We start from the raw sequence: 22,159 nt of genomic DNA, 5'->3' as shown, positions 1-22,159 counted from the left end.
TGGGGACAGCATAAATTTCTGGTCAGATAAATGGTTGGGCGGCAAATCCATCCTAGAGCTAGTTGGCCTGGAGGGAGAGTCGAGTCTTCTCTGCAAGGGAAAGGTCAGTGACTTCATTGATAATTTTAAATGGAAATTGCCAAATGTTATCTCCCCTTTGCTGCATGATATTTTTGAGAAAATTCGAACCATTAAAATTCCATCTTATCCCTGTGAAGATATGTGCCTGTGGAGTCTATCATCTGATGGGATTTTCAATTCTAATTCTGCCTGGGAAGATATTAGGATTCGTTACCCGAAAGTGCCATTTTTCTCTTTGATTTGGGGTAAAAAGATGCAACCCAGGGTGTCTATCTTTGGTTGGAGAATGGTGCACGACAAGCTTCCTACAGATGACGCTATTCAAAAGAGGGGCATAGTCCTTGTCTCTAAATGCAGCTTATGTGGAATGGAGGCTGAGACATCGTCTCATATTTTCCTTCAATGCTCCTACTCCGAAGAAATATGGCTCTCTTTTTGTGGATGCTTCAATGTGCAATGGCAGCCTGCTGGAACCATGGCCGATTTCCTCACATGGTGGAGAAGAAAACAGAAATCAGTTTGCTGCAAAGAGGCATGGATCATGGGGTTACTAACAGTGGCTGATCACATTTGGCGCGAAAGAAATATAAGAAGGCATGATGGCAAGGAACGACCGGCAAGATACCTGAAGCAGATGATTCTAGAGGATATTCAGTTTGCTAAGCCAAGCACTAAAGGTGAAGTCAAGACAATGTCCGATCTCATTTGCTGCAGGAAGCTTGGTATTCCGATTCAGCGATCTCCACCAAAAGCAATCTTAGAGGTTTTCTGGTGTAGACCCGAGGCAAATTGGATTAAATTGAATTTTGATGGAAGCTCAAGGGGGAACCCAGGTCGTGCAGGTGCAGGAGGAATTTTTCGTGATCACAGGGGAGGCGTTCTTGGATCCTACAAAATTTTTATGGGTGTCTCGGGAGTCTTCGAAGCTGAAATCGAAGGCCTAATGGTGGGGCTGATGCGTGCTAGGGAGATGGGCTTTCCACGTCTGTGGGTAGAGACGGATTCTAGTGCTGTTGCAATCTCTATCCAGCAAAATAAAATTCCATGGTTTGCGTTACAGAGATGGATATTCCTCCAGCCATATTTGGAGAGTATAACATGGAAAATAACTCACAACTTCAGAGAAGCGAACTCAATTGCCGACTACCTGGCTAGAGATGCGGCGAAGACAGGGATATCAGCCATAAATGTTGACTTTCCTGCCAACATTAAGGATTTCATCAGAAGAGATGCTGATGGCAGACCAAACTATAGATTTGATTAGTGGGATTCTCTTTCCCCTGCTGATGGCAATGCCGAAGGTGGGGGTCAGGGAATCGATTTTATTTTTGATCCACTCTATTTTCTCAGTTTGATGTAGCTCTGTAATTTCTTCCTTTTTTCTTCCATTTTAATATAATGACCTTCTAGCGAAAAAAAGCTATAAAACCTTGAAAAAGCGATGACTTAAAACATTGTAGTGAAACAGCAAACTAGTTTTTGTTTCAAGGATGGCAAAGCTTTCTCCCTTTTTTTACTTCCTTCTGGCATTCCTTATTGTTATCTCAGGTATATTTCTCAAAACCTTTCAATTATAGATAGATGCAGCCATGCCATACTTATGTGGTGATTTTTATACTTACAATAGCTTTTATATATTGTTTTTAGTTAAGAAGATGGTGCTTGAGGTGGATGCAATTGCAAATTTCTGCGAAATAATTATAGGGGACTGCCCAAGCGTGGATGAATGCAAATCCCAGTGCGCAACCAAATACCCAGGGAGTGTGGCATTTTGTGTTAAAACTGACCATTATTATTGTATGTGCAAAGTTTGTTGATAGAAAGAATGATACCTTGAAGTGGTAATGCGGTTCAATGTCTTTTTTTTTTTTTTTCCCTAAAAAAGTTAATTTAACTGGTCTTTCTGCCTTCATTGAGAATGTATATGTAATGGTGGGCTGACATATTTCTTTCCTCTTATTTTCTTGCTTCTTTCCCCGTTTTCAACTACAATAAAGATGGAATTTTATATCTCATATAAGAGACATGAATTTGAATCCCCTGCCCCCCTTTTTTTATTAAAAGGAGAAAAAAATCAAACCAAGTACATCAACTCTAAGAAATAAGCAAATCAAAAGCAAAGAAGCTCAGCCGTTTCTCTAGAGATAATGGATTGATCACCCCACCTTTGGCATTGCCATCACAGGGAGTCCAGACTAGTTGTGGCGTCTGCTGCAATTTCTTGTAAGATGGGCAAAGGGAAATCTATAATTGTGCTTGCTTTTCCAATTTTTGCTGCCTTCTTGGCTAGGTTGTCAGTGACTATTTTCACCTCTCTAAAGCAGTGTGAGACCTTCCAGGGAATGGATGTTAGAAAAGGTTGGATACAATCACTTTTGAAGTGCAAACGATGGTATTTGGTTATTGGTTTGGATGGCCGTAACAGCTGCCCTTGAGTCCGACTCTTTCCACAAAGCAGGCACCTGCAACTCCTTAATTTTCAAGACCCCTTCTAGAAGAGTTTCAAACTCCGTCTGAAAAAATAGACTTCACTCCCAATTATAAGCTAAAGGCAAGCAACACCTGTCTCGAACGGTTTCTTAGCACACCACCTGCTCCAGCTTGACCTGGGTTGCCAGGAGAACTTCCATCCACGTTTAGCTTGATCCAGGGATCCTGTGGCTTACACCAATACACTTCCCATAGGGTTCTTGCATGCTGGGATTCAATTTCCTAGTTTAGTTTTCTGCAACACATGACATCCACTAGCGGTTTGACCACGCAATTGGTGTTCACATTGCACACTTGCACTTCTTTTTTAACCATCTCAGAGACATAAGACGAACTCCTACCATTGGGCTTGTACTTCCTGTTATTCCTTTCCCACCAAATATTCGATGCAATAATCACCAGACCTGTTTTCCATGCCTCCTTGATATTTATCGTTCTTGATTTTCTCTTGCACCATTCGAACAACCCTTTTATCGTCACCTGGTTGCTAAGGATGGGGTAAACACACCACTACGACCTGATAAATATTTCATCTCCCTTCCTTCACCAGCCGCTTCAAGCCTCTACATAGGTCTTCTTCCACCAAAATAAAGTGCATGGGCGATATCGAGTCACCTTGACAAAGACCCCTCTCACCTCCAAAAAATCCCATTGGGCCATAATGAACCAAAGAATAGAAATCCTTGACGGCAAAAGGATTTGATGAATCCAACCAATTTGTTTTGTAGAGAAACCAAACTTAGCTAGAGTAGCGAAAAGAAAATCCCAAGCTAGGGAATCATATGGCTTTTGAACATCAAGTCTGATACCCATTCCACCTCTCTGCACAACTGAACTTATCAAATTTGCCTTTACCAAAAAAAAAAAAACTTATCAAATTTCCTAATTTAGAGGCCAGACTAAAATTTGCTGTTATTATCATCCATTTTTTAAAAGCACCTTGTTCTTCAGACACCAGTCTAGGAAGAAAAACATTAAATTTGGAAGCAAGAATTTTAAACAAAACTTTTCAGAAAAAAATTATCCATACATATTGGGAAATAGTTATCCAGAGAAATGGCACCTTTCTCTTTTGGAATATGAGTAATAAAACAATTGTTGACCCCTATTGGCATCTTACAGATCATGAAAAAATTAATCATTGCTCTCATGAAATCCACCTCCACAATATCCCAACACCTTCTAAAGAAATCATCGCGATACCAACTGGCCTAGGAGCGTTCTCAGGATCAAGATCCCAGACAACCTGCTTTATTTCTTCCCCAGATGGAATAGAATCCAAGATCACATTGTCTCTCTTCAACAGCTCCTCTGGTACACACCCTGGTAACTCCTGATGTGAACAAGTAGAAGGAGCTTGGTGAAACTTCATATAGAAATCAGAGATATAAGAAGCAATGCCCTAATAATCTAACACCCAGGGCCGTCAGCACACCCCAAAGAACTGATTTGGTTTCTAGCTCGCCTTAGCTTCAAAAAAGTGTGAAATTTCTCTGAATTGCAAACGCCGTTTGTCATCCATTTCAATTTTTCCGTTTCAGACCATAATTTCTCTTGTTTTTGGGCAGCTTTCAAAATAGCAATCTTGACATTTGCTTCTTTTTTGAATAAATCATCTATCATCCCAGTAGATTCTATTAAGTCCTACACCAACTTCAACTCTAAGGTAGCCTTTTCCACTTCTTCATTTAGGTTAGGAAAAGTTGCTCTTGCCCAAAGATTCAAATCTTCCTTAGCCCTCGTCAATTTATGAGACATAATGAAAATCGGGTTTGCCCTAACCAACTTGATCCCAAGCATTCTTCACAACTGAGAGAAAACCATCATCCTTCATCTAGAATCCATAAAAGCGGAAAGGGATGTTGCTTGGTTTTGGGATCCCATCAGACCGAACAAGAATGGGAGCATGATCGGAAGCCGTACAAGGAAGAACATGTTGAGAAGTGTTCTTAAAAATGTCCAACCACTTTTTATTGCAAAAACTGCTATCTAATACTGCAGCCACATGCCCTCTCCTGGGATTGTTCGGCCACATAAATTTTGATCCTTGGGAGGGTGCAGGTAAAAGTAAACAGGCATCCATTGCCTGAAATTCCATTGCAGAGGCTAGATTAAATCTACCAAGTCCCTTCTTTCATGAGACATCAAAGTAGCATTGAAATCACCTAAGACAGACCATGGAATCATGGACAGGGGAAGAGCTTCTATCTTCAACTATGACTCCCATCAAATTGCTTTTAGGCAACTCGCATGGGAAAATGAAAACCAATCTTACCGCCTGACGTACCTTACGATGCATTGGTGATTTTATATATTGTCCGCAAAGAGAATGTGAATAGGCATGCTAACCCCGCAAGGCCAATGGAGAGCACTAATCTTCTTCTCAGCAGAAGTGCAATCAAACCCAACTCAAAACCTCCTCAGCCAGGATAAACTACCTACATAGGCCAGATGGGATCACCTTGGCACAAACTCGTCTCCACACTGAAATACCAAACTGAGATTTTAGTAGAACTAAGCAGCTAATGAATTCATGAAATCCAATTGTCAGAGAATTCAGACTTTATCATAACATGGAAGATAAAATTCTAAGAAATTGTGTCGTATGCCCTCTGGATATCAATTTTAAGAGTTGTACCTCTGCCTTCTGTTTAAGCACTTAGCTTACCTCGTAATGCACAGAAAAAACCAAGGTCTATGAAAAAGGAATCTCTGTGGATGTTATCAAACATCTTATCTAATATATTTTTATTCTCTAATTAAGAAAAAAAAAGTAACATGGCTCTGAATAGAGTTGGTCTGGGAAAAAAAAAATTCATGTAATCAATCCCATTAGTTGGGATAAAGCTGAGTTGTATAATCAATGCAAATGCATTTTATATTTGTTGACGTATATAAGGAAAGGGATACGGTTTCTTTCCTAGGATTAGAGGGTGCACTAGCAACTCCCCTCTCTATCTCTCTCCCTCTGCAACAGGTAGGAAACATTATTCCATAATCAAATTGAGAAGTATGAAAGTCCATTACCAAACCCTACCCACCTCTCAAATTGTGGCCATAAATAGGTGGTGCAAAAGTTAAGACCGGCCCTTACACACCTACCATGTGGATGATTGATGTGACTAACTTGGCCATTAGATAGAAAGAAGACCTAGTATTTGATAGCTAAGTGGTTTCCCATTCATTGGATATGCTTTACATGTATGCATGCTTGCCTATGACCCTCACAACTTCCATGCATTCTTCTGTGGACCTTGATTTTAAGGATTACCACATAAATGCTTAATAAGCTAGTGGCAGACTATCTTACAAACAGGATGCGAAGACTACTATTTCGAGTGACATGATGAATTTTCAGTTTCATATTATGGAGAAATCAGCTAATTATGATATGGCCCATCCAAGATTTAGATTCTGTTAGTCTCTGGTTGATGTCTTTCTGCTAATGGCAAGGCCAAAGGTGAGAAGAGGTTGAATTAATTTAGTTGGAATTTTTTGATATCTTAGTTGCTCTAGTATTTTTTTTCCTGTTTCTTTCTAATAATATTGATCTTTTAGCCAAAAAAAAAAAGAGACAGCTCATGTGATTGGAGAACACCTGTCCCAAAATTTTGGGCTCCACATATTCTGCCAAGTAACAGCCGTTGGTTTTTAAAGATACCACAAAATCTTTAATAATCTAAAAAAATCTTTAACATTTATGAAACTATATATAAGGTAAAAAAAATAATAATCTAAGAAAATCTTGACATAAATCTCATAAATGCTCCATAAGCTATAAAGACCTTGACAAAGATGTGACTGAAAACATTGTAGTGAAACAGCAAACTAGTTTTTGTTTCAAAGATGGCAAAGCTTTCTCCCTCCTTTTACTTCCTTTTGGCGTTCCTTATTGTTATCTCAGGTATATTTCTCAAAACCTTATGCACAATCATTTCCAGAGATATATAGAAACAAAAAGACCTCTAATTTATAGATGCAGTCATGCCATACTTATATGCTGATTTATATATTTGAGAACTTCTTTTTTTTTCTGAGAAGATGGTTTCAAGGTGAATGCAGACACCTGCTACATGTCTACGGGGGACTGCCCAAGTGAGGACATATGCAAAGAACAGTGCGCAACAAAATACCCAGGGAGCGAGGGATTTTGTCAGACAATTATTTATCCCTTTAAACAATGCATGTGCAAAATTTGTTGATGGAATGATACTTTGAATGGTGGTGGGGTTCAATGTCTTTGTCCTAATAAATGAATAAGACCATTGTTAATATTCTGCTCCTTGTGCCTTCATTGTGAATGTATATGTAATGGCGGGTTGACATCTTTCTTTCATTTCTTTTATTACTTTTTTTTTTCCCTTTCAACTGCAACAAAGATGGAATTTTATTTCCATCCATATCCTAAATTTCAGTCCCAAATATATGATGTGTGCTGAATATGCTCCTGTGCAGCCTACCATTGGCCCACTGATCTGATGTTTCTTACGCCGGATCGGCAAGAATCTCTCACCCATGAAACAAATTAAAAAAAAAGACCAAGCACAACCAAATTTAACGTGAAAAACATTAAGGGTAAAGAAAAAAAGATACTGGAGAGTTGTGAGAGGAATCCACTCAAATCGAATGAGGATTACAATGTTTCTCTTCTTTAGTTTATCCCCAAAACTTGAGATTTATAATAAAATTGATGGAAGAGTCAATAACTCAGGAAGAAATGAAAGGTTACCTCACAAGACTCAACAAGATATTGTTACTCCACCTCTAAATTCAAAATAAAAATAACTCCCCTGTCTTGGAGAACCAACAAAAAACATATGCACCAGTTTCAGTTCTCTAGCTTCATCAAAAGTATGAGAGATCGCACAAAAGGGCATCAAGAATGACCCAAATGTGAGATGAAACCTTCTGCTTATGTGGGTTCTCTGGATCTATACCTATTGGTTGTGTGGGCGACCATGGTCTGCTTTCTTATGGGTTTTCCAAAACCCTAAAAGATGATTTTTTTTTTTTTTTTGTTGAATATGGCGGATTGCGTCACAACCATAAAATGATTTCAGTAGAGTGAGACCCTAATGCGCACGAGGGTGGCCTAGGTCCACATATTGACGGAAGAGAAGCCAAAAAAAAAAAGTTTACAGACATGAATCGGTTCTCTCAGGTATTAGGATATTCAAATAAAACACAAAATTAAGGTTTTAGTATTACTATTTCTACAATATGCACAATACCTCCAAAGGAATACAACTCTCTTGAGATGCACATAAAGAGTATATGTATTCTCCAGGAAAAGTATATTAACAGAAAAGAATGATTACAACACAAATCGAACAACAGTAAACCACCAACTTAAACACTTTCTCCACCTTCGGTATTGTCATCAGCAGAGAAAGAAACTAAGATCACACAAAACAAAACAAAAAACAATGAGGTCAACCAGAGGATCAAACAAAAAGAAACCGAGGACTTTTCACCGCATCCCACTCAATATTGTTGCTCAAGAAGCAAGGAGGGGAGACCCACATAGATGATGACCTTGTAGCAGCAGCATGCTTCGCCAAGCAGTCTGCCACCGAATTAACCTCTCTGAAACAATGATTGATGCTCCACTGGGCGTTATTCAGAAACTATGCATCAAATAACCATCTTTGCCTGAAAGACCATGGGATAGACTTCTTCCTAATACACCACACCACCGCCATGGAGTCTCACGCTATCTCGAACCAGTTTAGTTTCATACTCATAGTCACCTTGATTGCTTTGAAGAAACCCTCCATTTACGCCCAAAAGTTGGTAGCAATATGAATAAAGCTTGAGAATCTATGTAAAAACTCTCCCAAATGGTTACGGACAATTCCTCCTGCCCCTGCATATCCAGGATTTTCTAAAGAACAACTATCAACATGAGAAATAATTAATCTTAGTTTGCTCATTTGAACTGAAGTTTTGGAGCAGTGATTTCGTTTTTGTTAATGTGTCTCAAAGGGTGCACTTGGGCCGAGCTTGACTCGATTTATAAAACGCCCGACCAACCCTAGGTTCTATGCTACAAAATTATTAGCATTGGACACTAATTTCTTTAAGAGGATTAATTATATACCTTTTAAACTGCAGTTTTTATAGTTAGTCTCTAAAAATTTACACTAAAAGTTGTCAGACTGCTTTTAAAAGCCATATAGATTGTGGAAATGACACCAAAGTATTAACAATATTAGGTATTGTTGGAATCTGTGATGCATTGATGGATTGATTTCTAAAATTGAAACATTAATGGTATGTAGGTTGTTGCAATTCTTCGATGCTGTTAAGGTAAAGTCTAAAAGGGGTCTAAGAGGGGGCAACACAAACAATTTCAAAGTTGTGAGGTGTAGAGCCTTGATATAAGGAAAGAATATAATGCCTATGTTTGTGGCCACTTGTAACAAACGACTTTCTTGTACCTCCCAAGCTGTAGTCTTGGAGTTATCCTTAATTTCTCATCAGGTCTTTAACTCTGTCCATTGTGAAGGTAATTCATTATCAGGCGAAGCTCCACAAGTGGCTGAGAGCATCTAGGCACACATGTTAAGGAGTTCCCAACCGCTAGATACTCACTGCAATATTGTAACAGCAACAGAGGATGTGAACATGTATTGTTCTTTACTCACACCTCTCACAGAGTTGGATCAGAATTAGTTCCGTTCAATCAGAATCATTCCAAAATCAGTGGAAATTGGCCTAAACCCAAAATTAGGTACAAGATAGGACTGATTCGAATCACCCGATATTTTTCAAGTTAAACATTGTTAGCTCAGTTGTGTAATTTTTTCTTTCTTTCGCTAAATCCAAAGACCTTTTCCTTTCTTTCTTATTGAAAGATTTGTATGCACACCCTCCCTTTACAAACAAACCCCTACTCTCCCTTTCCCTTTCTCTCTCCACCTATCCCTTTCTCATGTCCATGTCTCTCTCTCTCTTGCCATCCATCACTCTCACACATGTCCCTCTCTCTCTCTCTCTTTTTTAGTACGTAAGCATTCCTCCCCCTTTTTCTTCTCTTTTCTTCTTTTTTTCTTGATTTTCTTCTTTGTTTCTTAGCTAACAAATGAGGGAGGTGAGTTAATGGTGAGAGGGTAGGTAGGTCCTACCCAACTTTATCTCACTCTACAATAGGCAAGCCCCCCCCTTTTGTGCAATGAAATAAATATTTTATATATTATATTACTCCCTAGATGTATATGCATGTTGGGCCCAACTAATCCCTTAGCAAACAAGTCATATGTACATGGTCATCTCATCCCAAAAAGTCTTTCATTTTTAACTCTCCTTTGTCTCTTTTCACCTATTTTCAAATCATCCCAACTACTATCTTGTTTGTTCCCATTAATGACATTGATATATATATAATTACATGGTAGGCCCACCTATTTTGATGGACACATTATTACCAGAAAGAAAAGCAACTAAAAGGACCAAATCGGGAATTAAATGGGATAAGATTGAATTTAAAATGGTAGGTGTGGTGGCGTGATGTGTCATGCTAAGAGTAAATTAATGAAACTCTAGATAAGGCAACTAAGAAATTAATGCTCCATGAGCTATATAAGGAACATTATTACAAGTGAAATGTGACTGAAAACATTGTGGTGAAATCGAAAACCTCTAGTTGTTTCAAAGATGGCAAAGCTTTTTACCTTCTTTTATGTCCTTCTCGCATTCCTTATAATTGCCTCAGGTATATTTCTTGAAACCCTAATGCCTGATTCAATTTTGGAAGAACCTAGTGACAAAAAAGCCTCTATGATTTTAGTGACAACAATACAAACCCCAAGGGGGTAGTGGAGTTCACCATGCACCTTTGCCTTAGGAAGCATTTGGTTATGAGTTCGATTCCTCTTACCTCCTTGGAGATACTTGCACGAGGTGTTTAGTACACTTTTAACAATGCTTAATTTTAATATGAAGTAGGATTGGTTTAAAGCTAATGGAAGTTTTCATGTATTGTCTTTAGTTGAGAAGATGGTGTCCAAGGTGGATGCAAGGTGCATCTACAAATTTGCGGGGGAGTGCGTGAGCGAGACTAAATGCCAAGAACTGTGCACAAAGACATACCCTTCCTGCAAGGGATTTTGTGACGGAATAGATCCCCGGAAGCTATGTATTTGCAAATATTGTGATTGATGAATGATACCTTTAAATGAAAGTGGGCCTTATGTCCTCATCTTAGCAATGTAATAAATAAATAAATAAATAAATAAATAAATAAATAAATAAATAAATAAGAGGACTATGTTAATTTGTCTGTTCTTAATTTGTGTCCTCAGTGAGAAATCATGGGTGATGGTGGGCTGACTTCTTTTCTTTCCTTTTTCTCTTTTTCTCAATCGCAACAATATGGAACTATAAGGATAGCATAGTTACATGAATTTAAAGTATGTCTGAAAATTTTGTGTAAATCTCGCAGTTTGGCAACCCATCAATCAAATCCTCATTTTATGGGGCATGCCTGCTTCAGGGCACCGATACAAGAAAGCCCCTGCAATGGGAGGTTGATATCTACAACTCATTCATAGACTTGACCAGTACTAGAAAGATACAAGAAAGCCCCTGGAAGTCATTATAAACCCCTCTTGACACTAGGCCAGGAGACTTACCAATAGAATCATATCTCCTACGGTTCCTTTCCAGCCAAATCTGATGAAGACATACCAGATTTGTTTCAGTCGAGATGAAAGAGAATTTCTTCCCACCAAGAGAAAAGTGTTTGGATGGAGGGGAAACCAAGCCAATTACAATAAAAACCCCAAAGAACCTCCAACCAAACCATCATAGAGTAACAAGAATTCAAAAAATATGAGCCATAGATTCCAAATTTTCGTAACATAAGGAGCATCTAGAAGCCATTGGAACAACACATCCTATTACTTTTTTCATCACTTGGAACTCTTTCATGCACCACTTCCTCTTTCTTTTCTCAAATTTCAATTGTGAAGCTCTTCCGCGACCAAAATCATTGGAGTCCTTCTCTCCTCCTCCTTTCCTCCACTTTCTTTACCTGAATTTGAGAAAATCACAGCCACCCCAATAGTCCATCTCCCTCTTGACTCTCTTCTTTCCTTTCCCTTCTTTTCTTTCCTTTCTTTCTTATCGAAAGATTTGTATGCACACCCTCCCTTTACAAAAAAACCCCTACTCTCCCTTTCCCTTTCTCTCTCCACCTATCCCTTTCTCATGTCCATGTCTCTCTCTCTCTCTCTTAGTACGTGAGCATTCCGCCCCCTTTCTCTTCTCTTATCTTCTTCTTTTTTTGATTTTCTTCTTTGTCTCTTAGCTAACAAATGAGGGAGGTGAGTTAATGGTGAGAGGATAGGTGGGTCCTACCAAACTTTATCTCACTCTTCCTCTCATTTTCTTCTCCACTAACAATATACAAGCCCCCCCCCCTTTTGTGCAATGAAATAAATATTTTATATATTATATTACTCCCTAGATGTATATGCATGTTGGGCCCTACTGATCCCTTAGCAAACAAGTCATACGTACATGGTCATCCCATCCCAAAAAGTCTCTCGTTTTTAACTCCCCTTTGTCCCTTTTCTCCTATTTTCAAACCATCCCAACTACTATCTTGTTTGTTCCCATTAATGACAATGATATATATAATTACATATATCTATCTATATATATACATTACCATCACAAATATGTAAATTGGAAATAGGGACTGGGGTATTACATTCTTCCTCCCTTATAAAAATTTCATCCTCGAAATTTGTACGTACCTCAATTATCAAAAGGATGTGGGTAATTGGACGGCATGTCTTCTTCTCGCTCCCATGATGCCTCTTGAATTATGCGATTCTTCCAAAGCACCTTCACATAAGAGATCGTCCGATTATGAAGTACTTGTCGTTTACTTTCTAAAATCTGTATAGGTACTTCTTCGTAGGACAAATCCGCCTTTAACTATAGAGGTTCATATCCTAGCATGTGGGAAGGGTCTGCTACATACTTCTTGAGCATAGATACGTGAAATACGTTGTGCATACTAGATAAGGCAGGTGGTAATGCAACTTGATAAGCCACTTTCCCAATCCTATCTAGGATTTCAAACGGTCCCACATATCTAGGGCTCAACTTGCCTTTTTTCCCAAACCTCATGACTCCCTTTATAGGAGACACCCTGAGAAATATCATATCTCCCACCTCGAATTCTAGAGTCTTCCTTCTGTTATCTACATAGATTTTCTACCAACTCTGGGCTGTCTTCATCCTCTTCTGAATCAACTCGACCTTATCACAGGTCCTTTGTAAAATCTTTGGTGCTAACAACCTCCTTTCTCCTACCTCATCCCAACATATTGGGGATCTACACTTCCTACCATAGAGAGCCTCATATGGTGCCATGCCAATGGTGGCCTGATAACTGTTGTTATATGCAAACTCTACCAATGGTAGGTGATCACCCCAGTTGCCCTTAAGGTCTATAGTGCAAGCCCTCAACATATCTTCTAAAATTTGAATGGTCCTCTCTGTTTGTCCATTTTTCTATGGATGAAAAGCTGTGCTAAAGTCAAGTTGAGTGCCCATGGCTTTCTGCAAACTTTGCCAAAAACGTGAAGTGAACCTAGGATCTCTGTCTGACACTATAGTAACTGGTACTTCATGTAACCTGACTATCTCATCTATATACAACTGGGTCAATTTGTCTAATGAATAATTCATCTTAATAGGTAGAAAATGAGCTGACTTGGTCAGCCTATCAATAATGACCCACTGCTGCAAGCTCGAGATTATGTGTAGGATAGTTCCACTCATACGGCTTCAACTGCTGAGAGGCATAAGCTACTACCTTCTCGTGTTGGATGAGTACACAACCAAGTCTTTTCCTGGAAGCATCATGGTAGATCACTAACCCTTCTGAACTCCAAGGTAAGGTCAATATCGGTGCACTAGTCAGCTTCCGTTTACATTCCTTGAAGCTCTCTTTACATTCCTCAGTCCAATTGAACCGAACACTCTTCCTTGTTAGCTTAGATAAGGGAAGAGCAATGCTAGAGAATCCCTCCACAAATCTTCTATAGTATCTGGCCAGTCCTAGAAAACTCCGGACGTCTGTAACACTGGTTGGTCTAGCCCAATTCATCACAACCTCAATTTTATTGGGATCGACTGAAATGCCATCTTCAGATATCACGTGGCCTAAAAATTTCACCAGGTCTGACCAGAAATCACATTTACTGAGCTTGGTGAACAATTGGTGCTCCCTCAATCTTTGAAGCACTATCCTCAGATGTTCCTCATGTTCCTCCTCACTCTTGGAGTAAACCAAGATGTCATCAATGACACTAAAACGAACCGATCTAGGAACTCATGGAAGACTCGGTTTATTATGTCCATAAATGCTGCTGGTGCATTGGTTAATCTGAATGACATAACTAAGAACTCATAGTGTCCATATCGGGTTCTGAAAGCAGTCTTGGGGATATCCTCTTTCCTAATCTTCGACTGATGATACCCTGACCTAAGGTCAATCTTGGAAAAGACCTTTGCCCCTTGCAACTAGTTAAACATGTCATCTATCCTTGGCAACGGATACTTGTTTTTTATGGTGACCTTGTTCAACTCTCTAGTCAATGCATAATCTCATTGACCCAATCTTTATTTTTAACAAATAATACATGTGCTCCCCAAGGGGATGAACTAGGTCTAATAAACCCCTTGTTCAAAAGTTCCTGTAGCTGCTTCTTTAACTCCTTCAATTCTGTAGGTGCCATTCTGTATGGTGCCTTAGAGATTGGGGTTGTGCTCGACACTAGCTCAATACAAAACTCTATCTCTTTGTCAGGTGGTAAGACAACTAGGTCATCAGGAAACACGTTTGGAAAATCTCTACCAACCTCTATGTCTACCAAAGCAGGTCCTTGTACCCTTGTATCTACAATGTTGGCAAGGTAGCCTTGGCATCCCAAGTGGATCAATTGCCTAGCCTGGATGGCTAATATTAATGGGAGTGATGATACACCCAACTTAACTCTGGAATACTTGAACTCTTCCTCATCTTTTGGTCTGAAAACCACTTCTTTCTCAAAACAGTGAATACAGGCATGGTAGGTGGTCAACCAATCCATAACCAAAATCACATCAAAATCTTTCATCTTTAGTAGTACCAGATTTGTTGCTAGCTTTCTACCCTCAATTTGTATAATACAAGTCTCATACACTGTATCCGTTAATATCATAGTTCTTGATGGAGTGGTTACACACATCTGGTGATTCATGATTGTGGGGAATACACATATTCTTGTAGAAAAAGAGTGCAAGATGAATGGATGTGTGGACCCCAAGTCAAATAATGTATATGCAAACTGCTATGCAATCCTTAACATACCTGACATGCATCATAATAATTTTCGTATTGTAAGTTTAATCTATATGAGATTGTACTAACACAATCATATTAACACAAGGGCACAATGATTTATAATTTAGTGTAGGGGTACCTGACACCACTGATGGTGAAGTCTCTGCATCCTTTGCAGTCATGAAAAAGACCCTACCTTAAGCTCTGGGCTTCTGGTCACTGTGGGTACTATGAACACTATGCGATCCTTGTCCTGTCTATTTGGTCTGCTGCATTTCCTTGCCCTGGAAAGTCTGGCAATCCTGGGGTGGCTAGTAGAATTGGTTGGACTGGCGCTGCTGTCCACCTTGATTGCCGTGATTCATACCATCTCTAGCCATATGCCCAGGCAATCCACATCTAAAACAAACATTAACCCCAAGTAAGCATTGACCTCAGTGTGACCTCGGTGTGACTTTCCACACTTGGGACAAACAACCATAGAAGCTTGTTGGTCATCTCTAGATCTCTGTTGTTTTTGGGAAGGAGTAGATCGAGCATCAAATGGAGCTTGTGGACATTTCCCATGACTTCTATCCTCAATAGAAGGTGGTCATGTATCACACCCAGCAAACATCCTAGCCCATTCGAGCACATCTTTGCAGGTAGGTAATGTCAAAATGATAATGCTAGCCTGGATGTGGGGACTCAACCCCCCCTCAAACTGTTGAGCCTTACGTTCGTCTGTATCCACGACATGAGAGCAAATATCGAAAGCTCATGAAATTTCTGAACATACTCAGATAATGGGTTAGAACCTTGCTTCAACTGAAGAAGCTCACATTCCTTCTTCTGTTGCAAATCAATTGGAAAGTACTGGTCCAAAAAGGCACTTATGAATCTAGCCCAAGTCAATGGTTGTGGACCTTCCTCAAGAGTATGGTGGGTAGAATTCCACCAATATGCTGCCTCACCCCTCAACATAAAGGTAGCATAAGCCACCTTCTGTAGGTCTGTGATATCAAGTAGCTCAAATATCATCTCCACTTCCTTTATCCAAGTCAGAGGTAGAAGGGGATCTAATCCAATGCCCATAAACTCCAAGGATCCTAATCTTTTGAACTACTCCAACATTCTAGTCATCTCTATTCCCTGAGTATACTGGGCATAACGGTCACTTGCTATTGAAGTTGACTGTTCATAGATAACGTTGACTAAAGTACCACCAATCGCATTCATAACATCGTGTTGTGCCCATGCCGCCACAGCCGGTGGCGGTGGCAAAACATCACCCTCTGGATGGTGCTGATGGTGCCGGGGATGTAAATGAGGTGGGCCATTCTCACCTGGTGCCACATACATGCCTTGGTGTTGATGAGCTGATACTTCTCCACCATGTGCTATACTAGTAGCTTGTTGTGCTGCCCCAGGGTCTACACCAGGAGCATCTTGAACTGGGATAGTCCGACGTGCTCCTTCTCTCCTTCTAGGTGACATTTTACTGGCAAACACAACAAGAAGAACTTATTAGCTAGCTGGCAACATAACTTTGACAATCTCTTGATTGTAAACTATATCTATCAAACTTGAACAATAATCATATACTAATTTGTCTCATTACCAGTTCTACAAGATTGATAACTCTTTGTTATACTTCACATTTAAAATCCTCAAGTGAAATATGTCTTCTATAACTTATATTTTGTTTTACTCCATAGATAATGATGAATTAAATGACCTAGGTCTAAACTTCCCAAATCCAGGTAAGATATGGGTGCGGGCCCTCGCGGGCCACCATTAAATAACGGCATAATCTTACAATTCTCTAATCCAAACACATATACGCAAGGGAAACTATCTGAAAACATATCAAAATTTCTACAGAAGAAGCTAAGTCATCGTACTTATAACTTCATCACACATTGGCAGTCTTAATATATCTATACCTATCAAATACATGAAACGTACTGTAATCCATTGTCAAGTTATTACAACTTTCTTTCAAAAAGTCTAGTAAAGTCTGGAATAGTTATATCTTCAGATTATTCCCTGGAGGAAGGAAAATCAGCACCTCTATCACCAAATACACTGTGCACAATGATATGGCACATGTTCTAGCTCAGTAAAATAGTTATATATCATGGGGTAAGCTCAACTAGCTCAGTGAGAAAAACACAATCATATCATGAAGTAAAACATTCATGACTGAAGAAATATCATACAAATCACGTGCTACTTTTGTCAATGGATAAATTTGAGAATATAATATATCTGATCATACATATACTGACATGCATGATGTAAAAAATCAAACAATTATCAAACTCAATATTATCCTTTTTCCTCTTTTACCTATATTTTCTTTCTTACTTTTTCTCTTATTCTTTTACCTTTACTTTCTTACTTTTGGGTAGGATGTTTTCCCACAACGCCTTGCCCTTGTCTTGCTCTTGAGCTCAAAGGATCTGGGTCGTATCTTGAGAATTCATCCCACATGCTCCTCTCTCAATGCCTCGCCCTTTTAATGCTCTTTAACTCAAAGGATCTGGGTCGTGTCTTGAGAGTATATCTTTAATATTTTCTTTTATTTTCTATTTTTTGTTGTATTGCTTACCAACTTCGGCATCTAGTTGTTACTGTCAATTTCAACATTTGGGTGGAATAGGATATTGATGGAGCCCTTATTGGTCCTCCCCTGACTATCCCATACCAGCAGGGTGGGAATTAAAAGACCCCATTATCCTTCCCAGTTCCTCTATTGGAAAGGACTTTGACAACTTTTAGCTTCGGTCCATTTTATGCCTTAATTTTATCTTATGTCTATCATGTCTCACATTATAAAAAAAAAATCATGAAAACCACTTTCTGCTAACGTTCTCTGGCAATTGTATCACCTACATAAGAATTTATTACTTCAAACTTAATGACTCAAGTATGTAATCACTCCTAAACTTAAGCTTTCAGTTTGTTATATATGCTACCGACTGCCGGACTTGATCCTTTTACTTTAAACTCACCATCCAACCAAATCATATATGTAGGCTTTTACATAGGTTTCTTAATCTCCGATTGATGTGGGAGCATTTCTAAATGGCCTAACGAACCGAACTAGGTCCACAAGACTATGCCAAACGACTAAAGCTGAAAATAGTAATTGCAGCCCTCTGTTTTTGGGTAACATTCGTGTCAAGCCTGAACCAATTCCGAAGGAACTAGTATCCGTGCCCTATATGGATAGAAAGGTCTATGAGTCTATTTTCTTATAAAAAATACGGAGTCTATTTTCTTATAAAAAATACGGAATGTCATTTACTATTTTATAAACAAAGTTATAACCGTTTTGGTAATTGCATCTGGGCTAACTGCGTACTCTTGGAATTCAAGAATTCCTCTAATGATCGAACTTTCATATTACACAGTAGTCCATGGTACGTAATCGACTCTTAATAGTACTTTAATAAAAAAATATTGACTAAGATAGTGGGTAGTTAACTTATTACATCATGGTCCACTATGTTCTCTAATGATTATGACAAATCCATACTAGTAGTCTTAGTAGGACTTTAGTAGGGCCATGTTACACAATCATTTCATATATATGTAGCCATAAACTTCCCCTTTCCTTTGTTTCATTTTCTTTACTCTTTACCATTGGAGCTGATCTCTTAGAAGACTTCCAATATAATCAAATCAGCTTTAGTGTCCTAGGTTCTATGTATATTTCAATTTCCTTAAAGTAGGTTCCTCTTTTGAACTTATTCAAACAATGCCCTTTTAAAATTTAAATAACAGTGGGATTCCAACTATAGTTGCGTCACATCTTTTTCATAATTATACTAAACAAAGTTGATTTAAAAATACCAAAATAGGGGAGGAGAAGCTAAGACCTCAGCTGGACAGTAGCAAGCCGTGAGGTTGGGCTGCAACCTGGCCTTGGCAGCAGCTCCCTCTCCCAGCTTACTTCTCTCTCTCCTTTTCTTTCTTTTAAAACTCATGTAACCATGGAAGAACTAAGGTTTGAAAAGCTAAAAACCTCACCTCCACTTCTTCTTTTCTCCAATTTTAATTGTGAAGCAACTGAAAGATGCTTTCTCCAAGCTTTTTTGCCACTTCCCATGCATAAACTTTGGGGAGGACAAAAGCAAACGGTTTTAGTTCCTTTTAGCAAAACAATAGCAGAACAATCGATGGTACCATGTTCAAAACTGTGCCTTTTTCTTCAATTTTTGTGTTTATATTGATTTTAGTTGTCCGTTATACAGATTACCAAGTCTTTTGTCCTTCCACAATTTCTCTGCAATTGCTGTGCTTAGAGGGGATTTTAATAAGATCAGATGCCAAGATCGAGGCCTGCTAGAATTGGATTGCAGTTTATGTGTGATTTGTTAATGGTTCACAGGGGATCAGAGTTGCCTCAGAGGCAATCTCCCAGAGGTCCACTTTCAGTAAGAGCTTCGAGCTCTGATTCTAATTCCCATCACAATCATCATCGTCGACCTATTGCTGATCGGAGCCCAAAGTTGGGAGTTTCAGAATATGGAAAACCTAAAAGGCCAAACTCCACTCATTCTCACTCCAGTATCAAGAATATAGAAAAACAAAAAAGGCAAAATCCACTCATTCTCACTCCAGCATCAAGAAAAAAAAAAATAAAATAAAATAGAAAACCCCACTCACTCGCACTCCAGCATCAAGAAAATAAAAAGATGGAAAGCGAACTCCACTCACTCACACCATAGTTAATTCAAAGTAAACAGAAAAAAGAAGTCATTCTCATCCAAGGCATGAGTTAGGTGTACAAAGCAAAGCCTCTACTATGGAAATCGATTGAAAAAATGAGAGCGGATCAGGTCTTTCTACGAGATCTATTCTTGTTCGGAGCTGATTCACACAGATGGAATCCATCCAAAGAGAAAACCGATGGATGGATTCCACTTGTGTGAATCAGACTGTACGAAAATAGTTCTAGAAAGAGAACTTGATCTATACAATTGGCTCAGTTGAGTAATTTTTTCATTCTTTCGTTACATTATTTGTCAATGTATGTGCAATCGTATCTGGACTGATACAACTGATCTCGTGGCCGATCCCAAAAAATATACAATCTTTTATTGTTTTTGCCCAATCTAAAACTGAATCACCCGATATTTTGTTTCCAAAATCACTTTTTTACTGCTCATAAGGAATAAAATCCTGAATCTAAATCATGTTTAAGGTTCATTATTCCCAAAAACTTGTTGTACTTTTTTTTTTTTGGGTAGAAACTTGTTATACTTTTCAGGTTCTAGAACAAGAGACAAACCTGCAAAGAGCTTTTTGAGATCTTCACGACCGGATCGAGATTGTAAGACTAGTGCAACCACATAAGTAGGATCTGAGTATAAAGAAAGTAACTCCATTAACCAAGATAAAACCCAGATGATCAAGAGAATGGAAAGAAAAGTTCTTAAAACATGGAATAGAAATAAATAGACAACCTTTCGGGGAGGCAGCAACAGAATAAAGTGATCCAGTGAGAGCAGCTGTAATTACAGCAGAAAATGCTTGAACAAATGGCACAAATGGAGGAAGCACACCAGCCTACACAAAACTCAGGTGATAAAAATCAAAACATAATATAGTAGCAGCTACAGTTACAACAGTAACAACAATGATGATAACAGGAATAAGCCCATACCAGAGCTGTAGGAAGTTGGACGTAATGTTTCAAGCAATTCTAATTGTTGCTGCTATGTAAAAATTTTGAAGGTAATTTGCGATACATATACTCCAGCAGGAGAGCCTATCCCAACAAACAAAAGATATAGGGCTGCTCAAATCTTCAGTAACCTAAGGGTCATTTCTGAAGTACCATGGTAAGTTCGCTCTGACCTTGGACTTGCATATGCAAAAGAACCTGCATGCCTTGTCCGACAGCATTATCAAATTTCACTCTCTCTCTCTCTCTCTCTCTCTCTCTCTTTGAGAATGTTACAATCTGGTTGAAAAGCTTGTCCTCTTGTTTGTTTTCCCCCTCCTATTATCGGCCCAAGCGGCTCAAGTCTATACAGGTTCTAGGATGAGATACTCTGGCCCTAAAGATGGGTTAGGATTGAATTTTTTCTACGATCAAGGCCATATCAGGTTTGAGGCCTCGGCTGAATCCAGTATTGTTTGGATCCATATTTTCTGCAGCCACTGCAATGTTGAAGTGAGGATTAAGTGGCTGAGAGCATCTAGGCACACATGTTAAGGAGTTCCTAACCGCTGGATACTCACTGCAATATTGGAACAGTAACAGAGGATGTGAACATGTATTGTTCTTTACGCACACCCCTCACAGAGTTGGATCAGAATCAGTTCCGTTCAATCAGAATCATTCCAAAATCAATGGAAATTGGCCTAAACCCAAAATTAAGTACAAGATTGGACTGATTCGAATCACCCGATATTTTTTCAAGCTAAACATTGTTAGCTCAGTTGTGTAATTTTTTCTTTCTTTCTTTAAATACAAAGACCTTTTCCTTTCTTTCTTATCGAAAGATTTGTATGCACACCCTCCCTCTCTCTCTCTCTCTCTCTCTCACACACTCACTCAGTACATGAGCATTCCTCCCCCTTTTTCTTCTCTTATCTTCTTCTTTTCTTGATTTTCTTCTTTGTCTCTTAGCTAACAAATGAGGGAGGTGAATTAATGGTAAGAGGATAGGTAGGCCCCACCCAACTTTATCTCACTCTACCATAGACAAGCCCCCCCTTTTGTGCAATGAAATAAATATTTTATATATTATATTACTATATGCATGTTGAGCCCAACTGATCCCTTAGCAAACAAGTCCTACGTACATGGTCATCCCATCCCAACCATTGTTACGTACATGGTCATCTTATTTGGACTCATTTTTTTCTAGACAGCGGGACTGCCGTCCTGCCTGTCTAGATGCTGCACCAATACTCCCTGGATTAAACTGCGACGGAATACAAGACATCATACACCAACATATAATTACATAGAAAACTATATATATATATATATATATTACCATCACAAACATGTAAATTGGAAATAGGGAGTGGGGCATTACAAGATCCAATCCTTACAATTTTGTGAATAAGAGTTTAAATTCAAAATTTAAACTTTCACGTTCAAATCTAGTCAACATGGTAGGCCACCTATTTTGATGAACACGTTATTACCAATAAGAAAAGAAATTAAAGGGATTAGATGGGGAATTAAAATTGGATAAGATTGAATTTAAAATAGTAGGTGAGGTGGCATGATGTGTC

At 38.8% G+C, this 22,159-nt stretch overlaps 2 long non-coding RNA genes across 2 annotated transcripts; both read left to right on the top strand.

Moving 5' to 3' along the window:
* The first annotated feature begins 1,505 nt into the window (after positions 1 to 1,505).
* On the top strand, positions 1,506 to 1,926 carry LOC122064562. The gene is made up of 2 exons (XR_006135755.1): positions 1,506 to 1,629; positions 1,729 to 1,926. It is a non-coding gene; the product is annotated as an uncharacterized LOC122064562 (long non-coding RNA).
* A 4,412-nt stretch (positions 1,927 to 6,338) lies between these two features.
* On the top strand, positions 6,339 to 6,848 carry LOC122064563. Its single transcript, XR_006135756.1, has 2 exons — positions 6,339 to 6,475; positions 6,613 to 6,848. It is a non-coding gene; the product is annotated as an uncharacterized LOC122064563 (long non-coding RNA).
* The last annotated feature ends 15,311 nt before the right edge of the window (positions 6,849 to 22,159 follow it).

This window comes from Macadamia integrifolia, unplaced genomic scaffold, assembly GCF_013358625.1.
Source record: "Macadamia integrifolia cultivar HAES 741 unplaced genomic scaffold, SCU_Mint_v3 scaffold1682, whole genome shotgun sequence".
NCBI lineage: Eukaryota > Viridiplantae > Streptophyta > Magnoliopsida > Proteales > Proteaceae > Macadamia > Macadamia integrifolia.
Note: the sequence above shows the minus strand (reverse complement) of the source record. Positions and strands in the feature narration are given on the sequence as shown.